The following is a 12,367-nucleotide window of genomic DNA, read 5'->3' as shown; positions in this document are numbered from 1 at the left end:
CACCACGCGTGGCACTCGCCGTGCGTCGGCTCATCGACTCCTCGCATCTACAGGACACAGAAGAGGAACTTGGGCTTGACCCCCAGGCCCCCCTGGGCCCCTTTACCTGGAGGAGGGAAGGGGAAGGAAGCCTTTCGTAGAAGCAGAGGGTTTCTGTGTAGGCTGTTCCCCTGCGGAGAATCCTTTCCCTTTTTTCTGCAGTGGGCAACACCACCTTGCCCTCCGGGCTCCAGTGTCACCTCCTCCTGGAAGCCTCCCCAGACCACCCCTGCCCCCCAGCCCCCCTCTCCCCCCCATATCAGAGTGCTCTAATGTCAGCTCTTCCTGCTGCCTCGGTTTCTCCCTCAGCATTAGTATTCCTGCTGCTTTGGGCTCCGTGTCCAACTTCCCAGCCTCATGGCCACCTCCTTGCGTCAGGGGCTGCCTCTGTGTCTGTTCTGTTCTTCTTGTGCCCTCTGTGCCCCCAAGTGCTGAGTGCTTGGAGGTGTTCAACACAACAAATATCTCTTGAATACCCAGTTGACCGAAGGCACGAATAAACACACTAATTTAAGAATGAGCAGACGGGTCTTCTCTGGGTCACCCGGACGGTCAGGGTGGCCCGGACGCGGTGGAAGCCGGGGGTCTTGCCTCTGGGACAGCGCCCCACCCTCTCTTGCCCTCTGTCTGGCTTCCCTGCTTCCCTTCTGGAGGCTCATACCTATTCTCCACTCAGCAGCCAGAATGATCCCGTTAAAGCCCAAGTCCAACTGCAGCCTTCGGTGCAGAGTCTCCATTTTAGAAGAAGTGTTCTGTGCCGTGGATGGGGCGCTGGCTGCGCCACGTGACCATATTTACGAACCCTGCACAGCTCCCATCGAGTGCAGAGCACCAGCCCAAGTCACCAAGGTGCCCGGTCCCTGACCTCACGTCCCTCACTCCCTGCACTCATCTGGGCCTCTCCGTTCCTCTCTCCTGGCAGGCGTGCTGCTGCCTCAGGGCCTTTGCACTGGCTCTCCCCTCGTCCTGGAATGCTCCTCCTCTAGAAGCCTTCGGAGATGCCCCTTCCACAGCGAGGCCCCTCCTGACCTGACCCCCTAGTGATATCGGCAACCCGCTCCCCGCCTGCTCTCCTCATGCCCCACTGTGCCCACCCCTTCTCTTCTCCAGGGCGCTCTCACTTGCCACCTCGTGTGCAACCGGCCTTCCTCATCACGTTGACGGTTTCTCCCCGTTCCCTTCTTTGCGGCCCTGTTCTCCAGGTCCCAGAAGCGCCGGGGAGGGAAGGGATGTGGTCTGGAGCGCGTGAGGGAGAGGGGAGAGCTCCGGGGCGGCCACAACTTCCTCAAGGCAAATTTAGGAAAAGCTGAAGTGAAAAAGGCTTGGGCAGCTGAGGGCTTCCTGCAGCTAGTTCCAGGGGCGTGCATGCGCCTCGGTGCATGTGTGCGTGTGCATACGAGCGTGCATGCGTGCGCCGTGCGTGTGCTGCCCTGTGTGTGTGTGTGTGTGTGTGTCTGTGCATTGTGTCCGTGAGGTCCTGAAATGGGGGACTTGCCCCCTCAGGGCCTCGGGGGCTTGAGCGAGGAGGCATTGGGCTCAGCAGTCCCTGGTCCTGGCTCCCCAAGACTCCCTGGCAGGGCCCTGTGGTGCTCAGTGCTCTGTCCTCCCCCTCCCTGGGTGGTGTGTCCTGACGGAAGAACGTGTGGCCTCTGGAGCCCGACTTTCAGGGTCCCCGGTCCCAGCTCTGCCAACTGATGAACCGTGTGACCTCGAGGAAGCAATGTAGTCACACCGTGCCGCAGTTTCGGAATCTGCAAAGTGGGGAGGATCGGACAAAACCCCACCTCCTTATTGTTGCAGGATTTGAAGGTCAAGAGCCCGTGAGGGGCTGAGGCCAGCCGTGGGGACCTCGGAACTGGTCTCAGATCCGGCCCGTGAGACCCAGGCCAGCCGCGGGGAGCAGGCCCCCGGGTGGAGGCCACCACCGGCCGAGAAGTGAGGGCCGTGGAGGAAAGTCCAAGGCTGCCCCAGGAGGCACCGGCACCCGGCGGGTGGTCTCAGCGGAGGCCTGGGGGATGAGGCTGCTTTGTCCAGGGGAGGAGGGAGGAGGGCCACGGGCTGCCCAGAGCAGGGCAGGGAGGGAGCCAGACGGCCTGGCGGTGCCTGCCAGGAACTCGGCGAGACCTATGCCCAGTAGGACCAAGGACCCCCGTCCCTGAAGTGCCTGCCTGCACGTGTCCGGGCACGGGGGAGCCACGGCAGGTGTCTGAGCAGGGGCGTGGAAGCTTCAACCCAAGGCTTCTGGGATACCACCATAGCATAGGCTGGAAAGATGAGACACTTTCTCGCAAAAATACTTTGGAAACGAAACCTGTAAGAACACAGCAGTTAGGGCACACTGCTCTGGGTGAAACGGTAACGTCCTGAGGGGCAAAGGGGCCGAGGGGAGCGCCATCTATAAAGCCTTCCTGGAGGAGGAGGCCCTGGAAGTGAGCCTTCGCGGAGGCAATAAGAAAGTATGCGGCAGCGTCCTGGGTGACTTTGGGCAAACCACTTCCCTCTCTGGTCTCCGCTCCCATCTGCCCTCCCGGCGCTGACCCAGGCCCCTCCCCTGTGGCTCTCTGGGCTCTGACCTTCCTCCATCAGAGATGAGGACCCTTGGAATCCGCCGGGGGCGGGGAGGGGGGGGGGCGATTCAGGTTCTTGATTTAGACGGAGACCCCACCTGCCTCGGTTTCCCCTCTGCGCTGGCTGAGGCAGGGAGGATTATAATGCTTGATTGTCAAAGACCTTGCACGCCTCAGGGGCCAGATGCCAGGGATTGTTTTCCATTCCTAGGAGGGTGGGCCCTTCCTGCCAGGAGAAAATTCCAAGCTCCTGCAGCCGGGGAGGGGGTAGATCCTGTCACCGCCACCACCGTCCCCCGCCCCCCCCCCCCATGACCACATACCCGCCGCCCAAACTTGTGGCACCAACGACTTTCTTTCTCTTCTCCTTCTCTCTTGGCAAAGGTACCTGCCCAGGGCCCGGAGGAGAGGCCCTCAGCCTCTTCTGTTTGCTCAGAAGCACCTTCTCTCTTCCTTTCTCCTTTCCCACTTTGGCCATTCGCCCAGAGACACGGGTCCAAGGCGGGGGCCGTGCGGAATGACCCCCACCAAGGCCTGGCTCGTTCTGCTCCTGGATGTCTGTTCAGTCCGGGTGGTAGGAAGAACACGGGCTCGTGACCTCCGGGGCAATGGGATTTTTACTCGGGAATTTTCGGCTACAAAGGACCCTTGCTCCCAGCTTTCCGTAAATCCATTTCCGCGGTTCTGATCTTCGGTTGCAAGATGCTGCATTTCTGAAATTATTGGGTTATAAGAGTCTTGGGCCTGAAATGATTTGGTTATCAGAACCTTGGGCCTGGAATGGAAAATGTTCCACTACTCGATGGCCCTGGACTTCTCTGGTTGCGAGAACCTGTGGTGCTAGAATGTTCTAGTTCAAAGGTTTTGTGCTTCTGGAAGTCTGGATCCAGGGGGTGCGGGAGGAGGGACTGGGCAGGGGGGTGGTGACGGGTGGCACAGTGGCGGGCCAGGTGCACCCATGTGGGCGTTGGCGGCAGCTCCGGTGCTGACAGCTGGGCAGGGGCTGCTGCCTGAGCTCATGGCACCTGGCCTTGACCCAGGACAGGGAGGGGATGGGACGGGAGGGGGACCCAGGGGAGGTCAGGCTGACGGCCTTCCACAAGCTCGGCCACCTCCTTCTCTCTCTGGGCCCTCCTCCTGTCACCCACTGACCTCACAGGTGCCGAGAGTGCCAAGCCCACCTAGGGCAGCCCCTCACTACATGAGGGGAGACTCCGGACGCAGCTAGGGAGGGCGGGGCTTTCCGGGTCCCACCAAGGTCAGGGGCAGCCTAAGATACCCCCCACCTCTCCCTGCCGGTCTCATGTTAACCAGCCCCTCAGACACCCCTCGTCTTCCTTGGATGTATGGTGTCTGGTCACAGACTGACCCCCCCACCCCCACCCCCACCCCCAGCTTGCGCCCCAACAACGGCCATCAGTCCCAGATCTTTGGGCTGCGAAGAGTCAGGATTTCAGAGCCTGACACCAGGGGGCCTCAGTCTTCCCATCTGGACACTGGAGGAGGTGAGCTATCTGCCCTCGGGGGCCCCGACCGCCTGTGTCCGCTCTGACGGTCCATTTCCTCACCCCCCACCCCCCAGCCCTTCCCCGGGCTCCCCTGTGCCCTCCTGGCTTCTGAGGAGGGGCTCCCCACCCCTCCCCGGCCCCGCTTTGGCACCCTCCCAGCAGGCTCGTGGGAGCTGGAATTCGGAGCCGTCCCTGGCGTGTGCGCACTGCCTCCCGCCTGCCGGGGCGCCTCCCCTGACTAGGGGCCAGGAATTCCTCCCGCTTGCTCCCAACAAGCCCCTGGGGAAGGAGGAGCTGTGGGAAGGGGCAGGGAACATACTGGAAGTCAGGACTGAGTGGGGGGCTGGGAGGCAGTCCCGGCCTACAGACACCCAAGGTGGGACAGGCAGGGGGGCGGAGAGGCGGGATGTGGGTGAGTTGTGACCCCATCCTCCGGCCTTGCCTGCAGTCCCATCATGTGTGCCAATGACGGCAGTTGTTGAGTCTTCCTCTGCCCTTGTATAGATTTGTTCACTGGTTCAGATGTTTCCTGAGCACCTACTAGGTGCCAGGCATCCCGTGAGGTGCGGGGGACACAGCCACGAGCGGGGCAGAGACAAATACCACCCACACGGGGCTTCCATTCCGTGCCAGGACAGCTGATAAACACAGAGGCCATCTGCGTTGGGCTCCCGTGAGCCCCTGGGGGCATGGGCCACCCGGCCTTGCAGGCTCTGGGTGTCTCTCCCGAGCATAGCCCTCTTCCACTGCTCGGGCCTCCCCTCCGGCCCTCATCCAGCCGGGTACCCGGGACCATGGCCCTTGGCTGGGCACAGCGTCCCAGGGAGCACAGTCAGAGGGCGGAGCGCCGTGCTGGGTTCCTCCCAGGATTTGTTCTTCACTTGCTGCGTAACCTTGGGCGAGGTGCTGCCCTCTCTGGGCCTCAGTTTCCCTTGCAAAATGCGGCACTGGGACCAGCGGTAATGGGCACCTTCCCCACCCCAACGGCCTCTCGCTCTGGCTTTCAAGGCACACGGGGGCCTGCCATCTGCCAGGGGGCTTTGGCCGCTGAGGGGGGTTGCCCCAGGGTGGGTGACGCACTTCCAGCTGCCTACCTGGCCCCGCTTCAGCTTGCCTGGTCCTCCAGCTGTGCAGCCCAGAGCAGTGATGTCACTGCTGGGGAGACGGTGACTTCAGGTGGGGGTTACCCTGCCCCGGGCTCGTCTGGCCTGGTGCCAGATCTGCTTCCCACGGGGAGGCTTCACGGATCACCCTGGCGCTCTGCTCACCCCCCCCCCCCCCCCCCCAGCCAACCTGGACCGTCACCATGGTCTAGACCCTCATTTGGATTGAGCCGGGTCTCTCCAAGCCAATCTGGTCCAGGCGGAGGGCCGGGCAGGGGCCTCCTCGGCAGAGGAAGGATTTGTGGCTCAAGCCTAACCAGCTGTGTGACCTTGGACACGTTACTCTCTCGTGCTGGGCCTCAACTCCTCTCCTGAAATACGGGTCAGTTTCCAAACAGGGTCCTCCAGGGGCCCCCCAGTGGAGAGCAGGTGGGAGGCCTGACCCAGCGCAAGGTGGCCCTGACTCTGAGGCAGTGAGAGATGATCCCGTCAGTAATACGGGCAATTCAAACATCCCCCTACCCTCCAGCTTTAATGGCACCAACAAGCTGATGTTGCCTTTCGTGACCACCTCAGTCCTGTGCCGGCTGCCTCTTCCATGGCCCCAGAGAGAACACTGGATCCCCCCTAACTGCTCCTCCCTGGCCTCTCCAGCCCTGGAAATGGCGCCACTGTTCACCCAGTTTCTTCCGCTAAAAACCCACGGGTGCCCCTGGCGGCCCACAGCGACACGGACGAATCTCGCGTCGGGAGCAAAAGTCTACCTACGTCTCGCAAAGGAGCTTGTGTTGTGACTCCGTATACGCGAGGGTCCAGAAGGGGCGGAACAGGAGGGTGGTTCCCCTTGGAGGTGGGGTGGGTGGGTACCGGCCCCGAAGGAGAAGAAGGGAGCTTCTGGGTCCAGAAATGACCTGGGTCTCCATCTGGGAGCCAATCTTACGGGTATGTTGAGATCTCAAAAAATCTAATCATCAGTCTTGATTCGTCTACTTTCCGCGGCGGGGGACAAAGATCCCAACGGCCATGCGCATTCCAGTCTACAGGGGCGGCGTGGGGGGCAGCCGGTAAGCAAGAAAAACAGGCAAATATGTTGTAGATCGGAGCGCAGGAAGAGGTAGGAAAGGAAGTAAAAGGATAAGGCCAGGGAGGTGAGCCCCGGAGCGAGCGAGGGAAGGAGCCACGAGGCTCCTGCCCTGTGTCCCAGGGAGGGACGGCACGTCCCAATGCTCTCAGGAGAGAAATCAGGACACATATACGGATATGTACTGTTGTGGGTTAGAAGAGGTCGCTGTGAGCACTCGTGAGAAACAGAAACCAGAAAACGGGGTTTGGAAGCTGTCGTTTTAGGGGTCAGTATCGGAAGTTGACACGCTGAGGGGTTGCTCTTTCGGATAGCGTAGCCCTGGGTTGTTTTGTTTGTTTTTGTTTTTTTGTTTTGCCATCAGAGCCCTTATCTACCCCATCTGCGTCCGCTGGTCTCTCTGGAACACGCTCCCAGCTCCCGGAGGGCTGTCCTCGCCCTGCATCCCAGCTCCCAGTGGCCTCGCCCAGACCTCGGCCTGAGTACCCGGATGAGCGAACAGCCTTTGACAGCCGGCCCTGCCTTTGTGGGCCAGGAGCACACCCTCGCTGCGGGGGATTTGTTTGGACGCCGCGTTGCCCCTGGGTGTTCTCCCCGTGCCGCCCACCAGGCCTGCTCTGTTCCGGGCTGTTCCCTGCAGGAGGTGGAGAGCGTGGGCTGGGACTCACGGCCTGGCCTCATCTCAGTTGCTCCTCCCTGGGTGGCCTTGGCAGGCTCCTTCCTTCCTGCGTTGCCTTCCTGGACTGTAAAATGGGGATATTCACACCCGGGCAGGGGTCTGGCCCGGGGAGGGGGGGGGGCTGGGATGTCCAGTGGCTCCCTGGGTATAGGGGTGCGGAAGAGGAGTTCTTACGGTGGGGGTGGCGTCCAGGGATTTGGAGTTTGGCCTGTGTGACTTGGGGCAGGTCGCCTTCCCTCTCTGATCACTGCTCGGCTCCAAGATAACTAGCATGGCGGCGCTTTGGGGCTGGGGACTGGGACGGGGCGCTCTGGCTCGTGGAGCCCCACCTGGCGATAGGAGGGTGTGGGGCGGTGTCGGAGGCCGGGGGCAGCGGCAGCTCAAAGTGTCTGGGGCAGACAATGGGCACTGTGTGCAGGGGGGAGGCGGGCGGGGCGGTGTGGGTGGCACAGTGGCACCCCAGCAGGAATGTGCTGGCCTGTCTGGGAATGGGAGCGCATCGCTTCCCTCGTGGCCTGCCCCCCCCCCGCCCCCCCCCCCACCACCACCGTGGCCTCGCGCCCACCCTGCCGTACGTGGTTCAGAGCCCGGGATGGCCGAGGGAGGCAGTGGCAGATTAGGAATTCCTGGGTCCCTGCAAGCCTGAGCAACCTCCCGGGTCTTGGAAGAATGATGGGGGCGGGTGCACGGAGCTTCCCCAAGCCGCTGGCTTTGCCGGGTGGCCTTGGGCAGGTCCCTGCCTCCGTCGAGGCCTCAGCGTCCCCATCTGTGTAAATGGTCTCTGGTGGCCCCGTAGGGACTTCCTTGGGTGACAACATCTCTCGTGGCCCGATCACCTCCCTCACTCTGCCCCACTCTCCTTCCACGGGGTGGGGACTTGGTCTGGTCTCGCCAATCGCTCGGTCCCTTGGCCCAGAACATAGCCTGGCCTTGGCTATGCTCAGTAAGCGTTTGCCGGATGAAAGCATTTTCATTATTATTTGCATCATTTTCTCCTTGCTGGTCCCAGGTCCTTTCTCTGCCCTTCTCATCCTGTCCATCGGCCGCCCTGCCCGGAGGGTTTTTGGGACAGCGGGCTTTCCTCTCAGCAGCACTTGGGGGTTCAGCCAATGGGAGGCACCGGAAGGGGGGGAGGGACAAGCGAGGAGGGGTATTTCTCCCCTGCTCTCCTCCTTGGTCCAGCCAGGGATGCTGGAACTCCGGTGTGTGTGGCCTTCCTCCCTGCCTGTCCTCTCACTGGTTTTTCCCTCAGGAGCTCTGGAGACGCTCCCAGCAACTCCACTGTGTCTCTGCCCAGCTCAGCTGTCCAGCTCAGAGAGGCCTTTGTGCAAGGTTGCTTCTTCGAAAGCCCCTCATATCTGCTTCCTGCCAGGGCGCTGCCGCGGGCGCTCATTTTATCCTAGCCACTGGGCCAGCGGCCAGGTGGCTTCCGTGATCCCCATCTTACAGATGAGAAAACTGAGGCCCGGAGAGGCGCTGTGAGTGACTCTAAGCCTTCTGGCCGGAGAGTATCAGATTCTGAACCCAGGTCTCTGTGACCCTGGTGCCTGGGGCCTTCGGTCCTGGGCCACACTTGATTTTCAGCTTTTCTGACAGTCGAAGCATTAAAAGCTTACGATGCTCAGGTAGAAGGCCTGGCAAGTAATAAAAGTGATCAGTCCTGTTCCCTAACTCCCTCTGGCCAGGCCCCGGGCCCCGGGCCAGTGGCTTGTTAGAGGCACTCCTCCACTGCTCCCCGTGGCAGAGCTGTGGGGAAAGGAGGCCGGGTGGGCCAGGGGACCGCTCTGCCAAGGCCTGCAGTCAGGGCAGGGAAAGTGGGGGGGCGGGGAGGGTGCCGGACCGTCTCCATCTGTCGGCGAGCCTTCTCTGTCGGTGCAGCCAAGAGAGCAGACAGCCCCTCCCCGGGGAACTCCCCGACCGGCCGGTGAGCCCAGGGTCCAGACAGCCTCGTGAACTCCCGAGGTGGCCACTGGATGACTTCATGGGCCTTTCCCACTCCTGAGTCACCACAACTCACTCGCTGACCCCTTGGGCACCTTTGGAGGGAGGAGAGTGGGCGGCGAGGCTGGTGGGCAGGGCAGGGCCGTGTGTTACCTAACAGTGCAGGGGGGCGGTGGGGGAAAGCAGGCTGTGACATTACCTCTGCTGTGCGAATTAGGGGGCCTCTCTGCCCCTCTCTGGGCCTCAGGGACAACATCACCCTGAGGGGGGTGCATCGAAGCCCCCCATTCCAGCTTGGGCCTGCTAGAACTGGCCAGCTTGGGGCTGTGGATGTAGCTGTCCCAGAGTGAAGGGAGGAAAATGTCTCTGTTTCTTCCCTGCCCTGCCCCCAACGCAGGTGTGAATCAGCCCAGGTGAGGAAACTGACTCACCTTCCCACCTGGGCCTGGAGAAAGGGCCACTTTCCCTTCCCCGGGGTTGGAATCAAACTTGAACTTGACTGTTAACTTCCAGAAGAGAGGGACTCTGACGCGTTGGCGGCGGGTGGGGGCGGCTACGATGCAAAGACTTGGGGATGTCAGGTCCTTGGAGGAAGACAGCAAGTGCCGGCCTCATGGCTTCCACTTGGCAGACATGACCTTAGAGGATCCTCGAGCCACCTGTCGGTAAGTACCCTCAGTTAGGGAGGCCGAGGCCCAGTGTGGGGGGGTCACTCACCTAAGGTCACGCTGCCCGGGTAAGTGCCTGTGGACGGAGATCTGACCCAAGCCTGGGATTTTCGTTTTTGGAGGAAACTTCTTGCCCCATCTTACACCCCTCAGCCCTACGCCGTGAGTTCGCCCCCCGCCCCGCCTTAGAGACCAGGGGAGGCTGGGAGGGGCCGAGGCAGGGGGAGCTGGGGGTTCGCACCCCCCACCTGTGTCACGGGGTCCAGGGGCCACCAGGGAAACGGTGGACCCCTCCTCTGTGCCCCCATCACGGGTTAAGTCTTTCCCCCAACATTCTGCTGTTGTTAATCGTTAAGCGGCCTGATGATTAATTAATTACCAAGACCCACGGGGGCTCGCTTGAGTGCACCCGGTGCCGGTGACCAGGGCGCCCTCTCTCCGGCGCCCTGTTCCCCAGCCACCAGCGTGCCCAGAGAGACACATGGGTGAGGGCCACGAGACTCAGACGCAGACGGGGGCAGCACTGTCACCACTGTGGGCAAACCCTGCTCTGTCCTGGGCCCTGGTCACAGCACGGCCCGCGGCTGGCAGGGGACGGGGCGACAGGCAGAGCGAGAGCCGCCAGGGGAAGGATGGCAGAGCCCAAGAGGCCGGACAGGGCGAGAGGGCTGCTGGGGCCTCCTCCTAGCCTCCCTTCCATGGGGTCTGTTTGAATTCCACGGGGCACACCGGGAGCGGCCCGAATCTTTGCGTCCTCACCGCAAGGCTCCGAGGACCGTCTGAACCAGTGTGGGTTCTGACCCCTCTACCCCTTCGCCAGCCCGAGCCTCGGTTTCCCTCATCTGCCTGCCTGTCCTGCCTGCCTCCCAGGGTGAACTGAGCTGAAGGATTCTCTAGTGGAAACACTGGGGGCAGCTGGTGGGTGTGGAGGAGACTTGGGGGCAGGGTTCTTGCCGAGAAGCAGTAGGACAGGGCACAGGACTCCTAACTCAGGGAGTGACTTTGGCCAAATCCTTTCTTCTCTCTCAGCCTCAGTTTCCCCATCTATAAAACAATACGGCCTCAGCGAATGCCCAGGACCTTGGGGGGACCTCTAATGGGTGAGTGGGTCATTGGCGCCATGAAGATCCCCCTTCCCACTGCCCCCCCTTCCCCCTGTCCCCACCACGCCCCAGGGCGTGCACCTCACCACCCCCTCAGGAGGTGCTGGGCTGTGAATGTCAGCAGGCCCTCTCTCCATGGACCCGGGGAAGGCACATTATCTAGAGCTCTAAGGACCCCAGGTCACTTCCAGTCGGGTCTGCCAGGCCGTGTGGGAGAATCTCCAGCCTTGCGCATGGTGACCATTTTTACCTCATGTCTGAGGGGCCTGGCCTCCCAGACTGCCTGAGACGCTGACCCTGGGGAGGCAGGGGGTCTCTGAATACTTGCGGTCATCTGGGGTTTTAGAATTTTTGAAAATTAAAAGGAAACAACAGATAATACAGAAATCCATAAACACACTCTCATCATAGGAGGGCATATATTCAGGGCGCCTGGGTGGCTTCGTCGGTTGAGCGTCGGGCTTCGGCTCAGGTCACGATCTCACGGCTTGTGGGTTCGAGCCCCACGTCGGGCTCTGTGCTGACAGCTCGGAACCTGGAGCCTGCCTCGGATTCTGTGTCTTCCTCTCTCTCTGCCCCTCCCCCGCTCGCACTCTCTCTCTGAAAACAAATAAACATTAAAAAAAAAAAAAAAAGGAAGACATATATTTGCCTTCCCACCCTGTCAGGGTTAAATAGAGTTCCCCCCCCCCCCCAATTCATGTCCACCCAGAACCTCAGAAGGTGACCTTGTTTGGAATGAAGTTTTCTGCAGATGTAATTAGAAAAAGGATTTCAAATTAAGATCATAGTGGGACTCGGTGGGTCCTAAATCCACCAAGAGTGTCTTTACACGAGAAAGGAGAGGAATCGTTGAAAATAGAGACACAGGGGCAAAGGGGTCACTTGAGACAGAGGCAGAGACCAGGGGGGGACCAGCCACAAATCACACCGCCCAGAGCCACCAGAAGCTGGAAGAGGCAGTAAGGATTATCCCTTGGAGCCTTTGGAGGGAGTGTGGCCTTGGTGACACCTTGATTTCAGACTTCTGGCCTCCAGGACAAAGAGAATAAATATTTGTCTGTTGTTTTAGGCCACCCAGTTTGTGATGATCTGTTTCGGCAGCCGCAGGATACATACCCGGGTCCCAGGGCCCTCCCCTGTCTGTTGTCCGTCCCCCTGGAGCTTCTCTCCGCTCTCCACACATGTCAGAATCTTATACAGGGATTATGCTTTAAAAATTATTTTTAAATGTTTATTATTTATTTATTTATTTATTTATTAAAAAAAATTTTTTTTTCAACGTTTATTTATTTTTGGGACAGAGAGAGACAGAGCATGAACGGGGGAGGGGCAGAGAGAGAGGGAGACACAGAATCGGAAACAGGCTCCAGGCTCTGAGCCATCAGCCCAGAGCCTGACGCGGGGCTCGAACTCACGGACCGCGGGATCGTGACCTGGCTGAAGTCGGACGCTTAACCGACTGCGCCACCCAGGCGCCCCTTAAATGTTTATTTTTGAGAGAGAGAGAGGGAGGGAGGGAGACAGAGCAGGAGTGGGGGAGGGGCAGAGAGAGAAAACGAGGCACAGAATCGGAAGCAGGCTCCAGGCTCCAAGCTGTCGGCACAGAGCCCGACGCGGGGCTCTAACTCACAAACTGTGAGATCATGACCTGGGCCGAAGTCAGGCACTCAACTGA

The sequence above is a fragment of the Leopardus geoffroyi genome, chromosome B4 (assembly GCF_018350155.1).
Source record: "Leopardus geoffroyi isolate Oge1 chromosome B4, O.geoffroyi_Oge1_pat1.0, whole genome shotgun sequence".
In the NCBI taxonomy this organism is placed as follows: Eukaryota; Metazoa; Chordata; class Mammalia; order Carnivora; family Felidae; genus Leopardus; species Leopardus geoffroyi.
Note: the sequence above shows the minus strand (reverse complement) of the source record.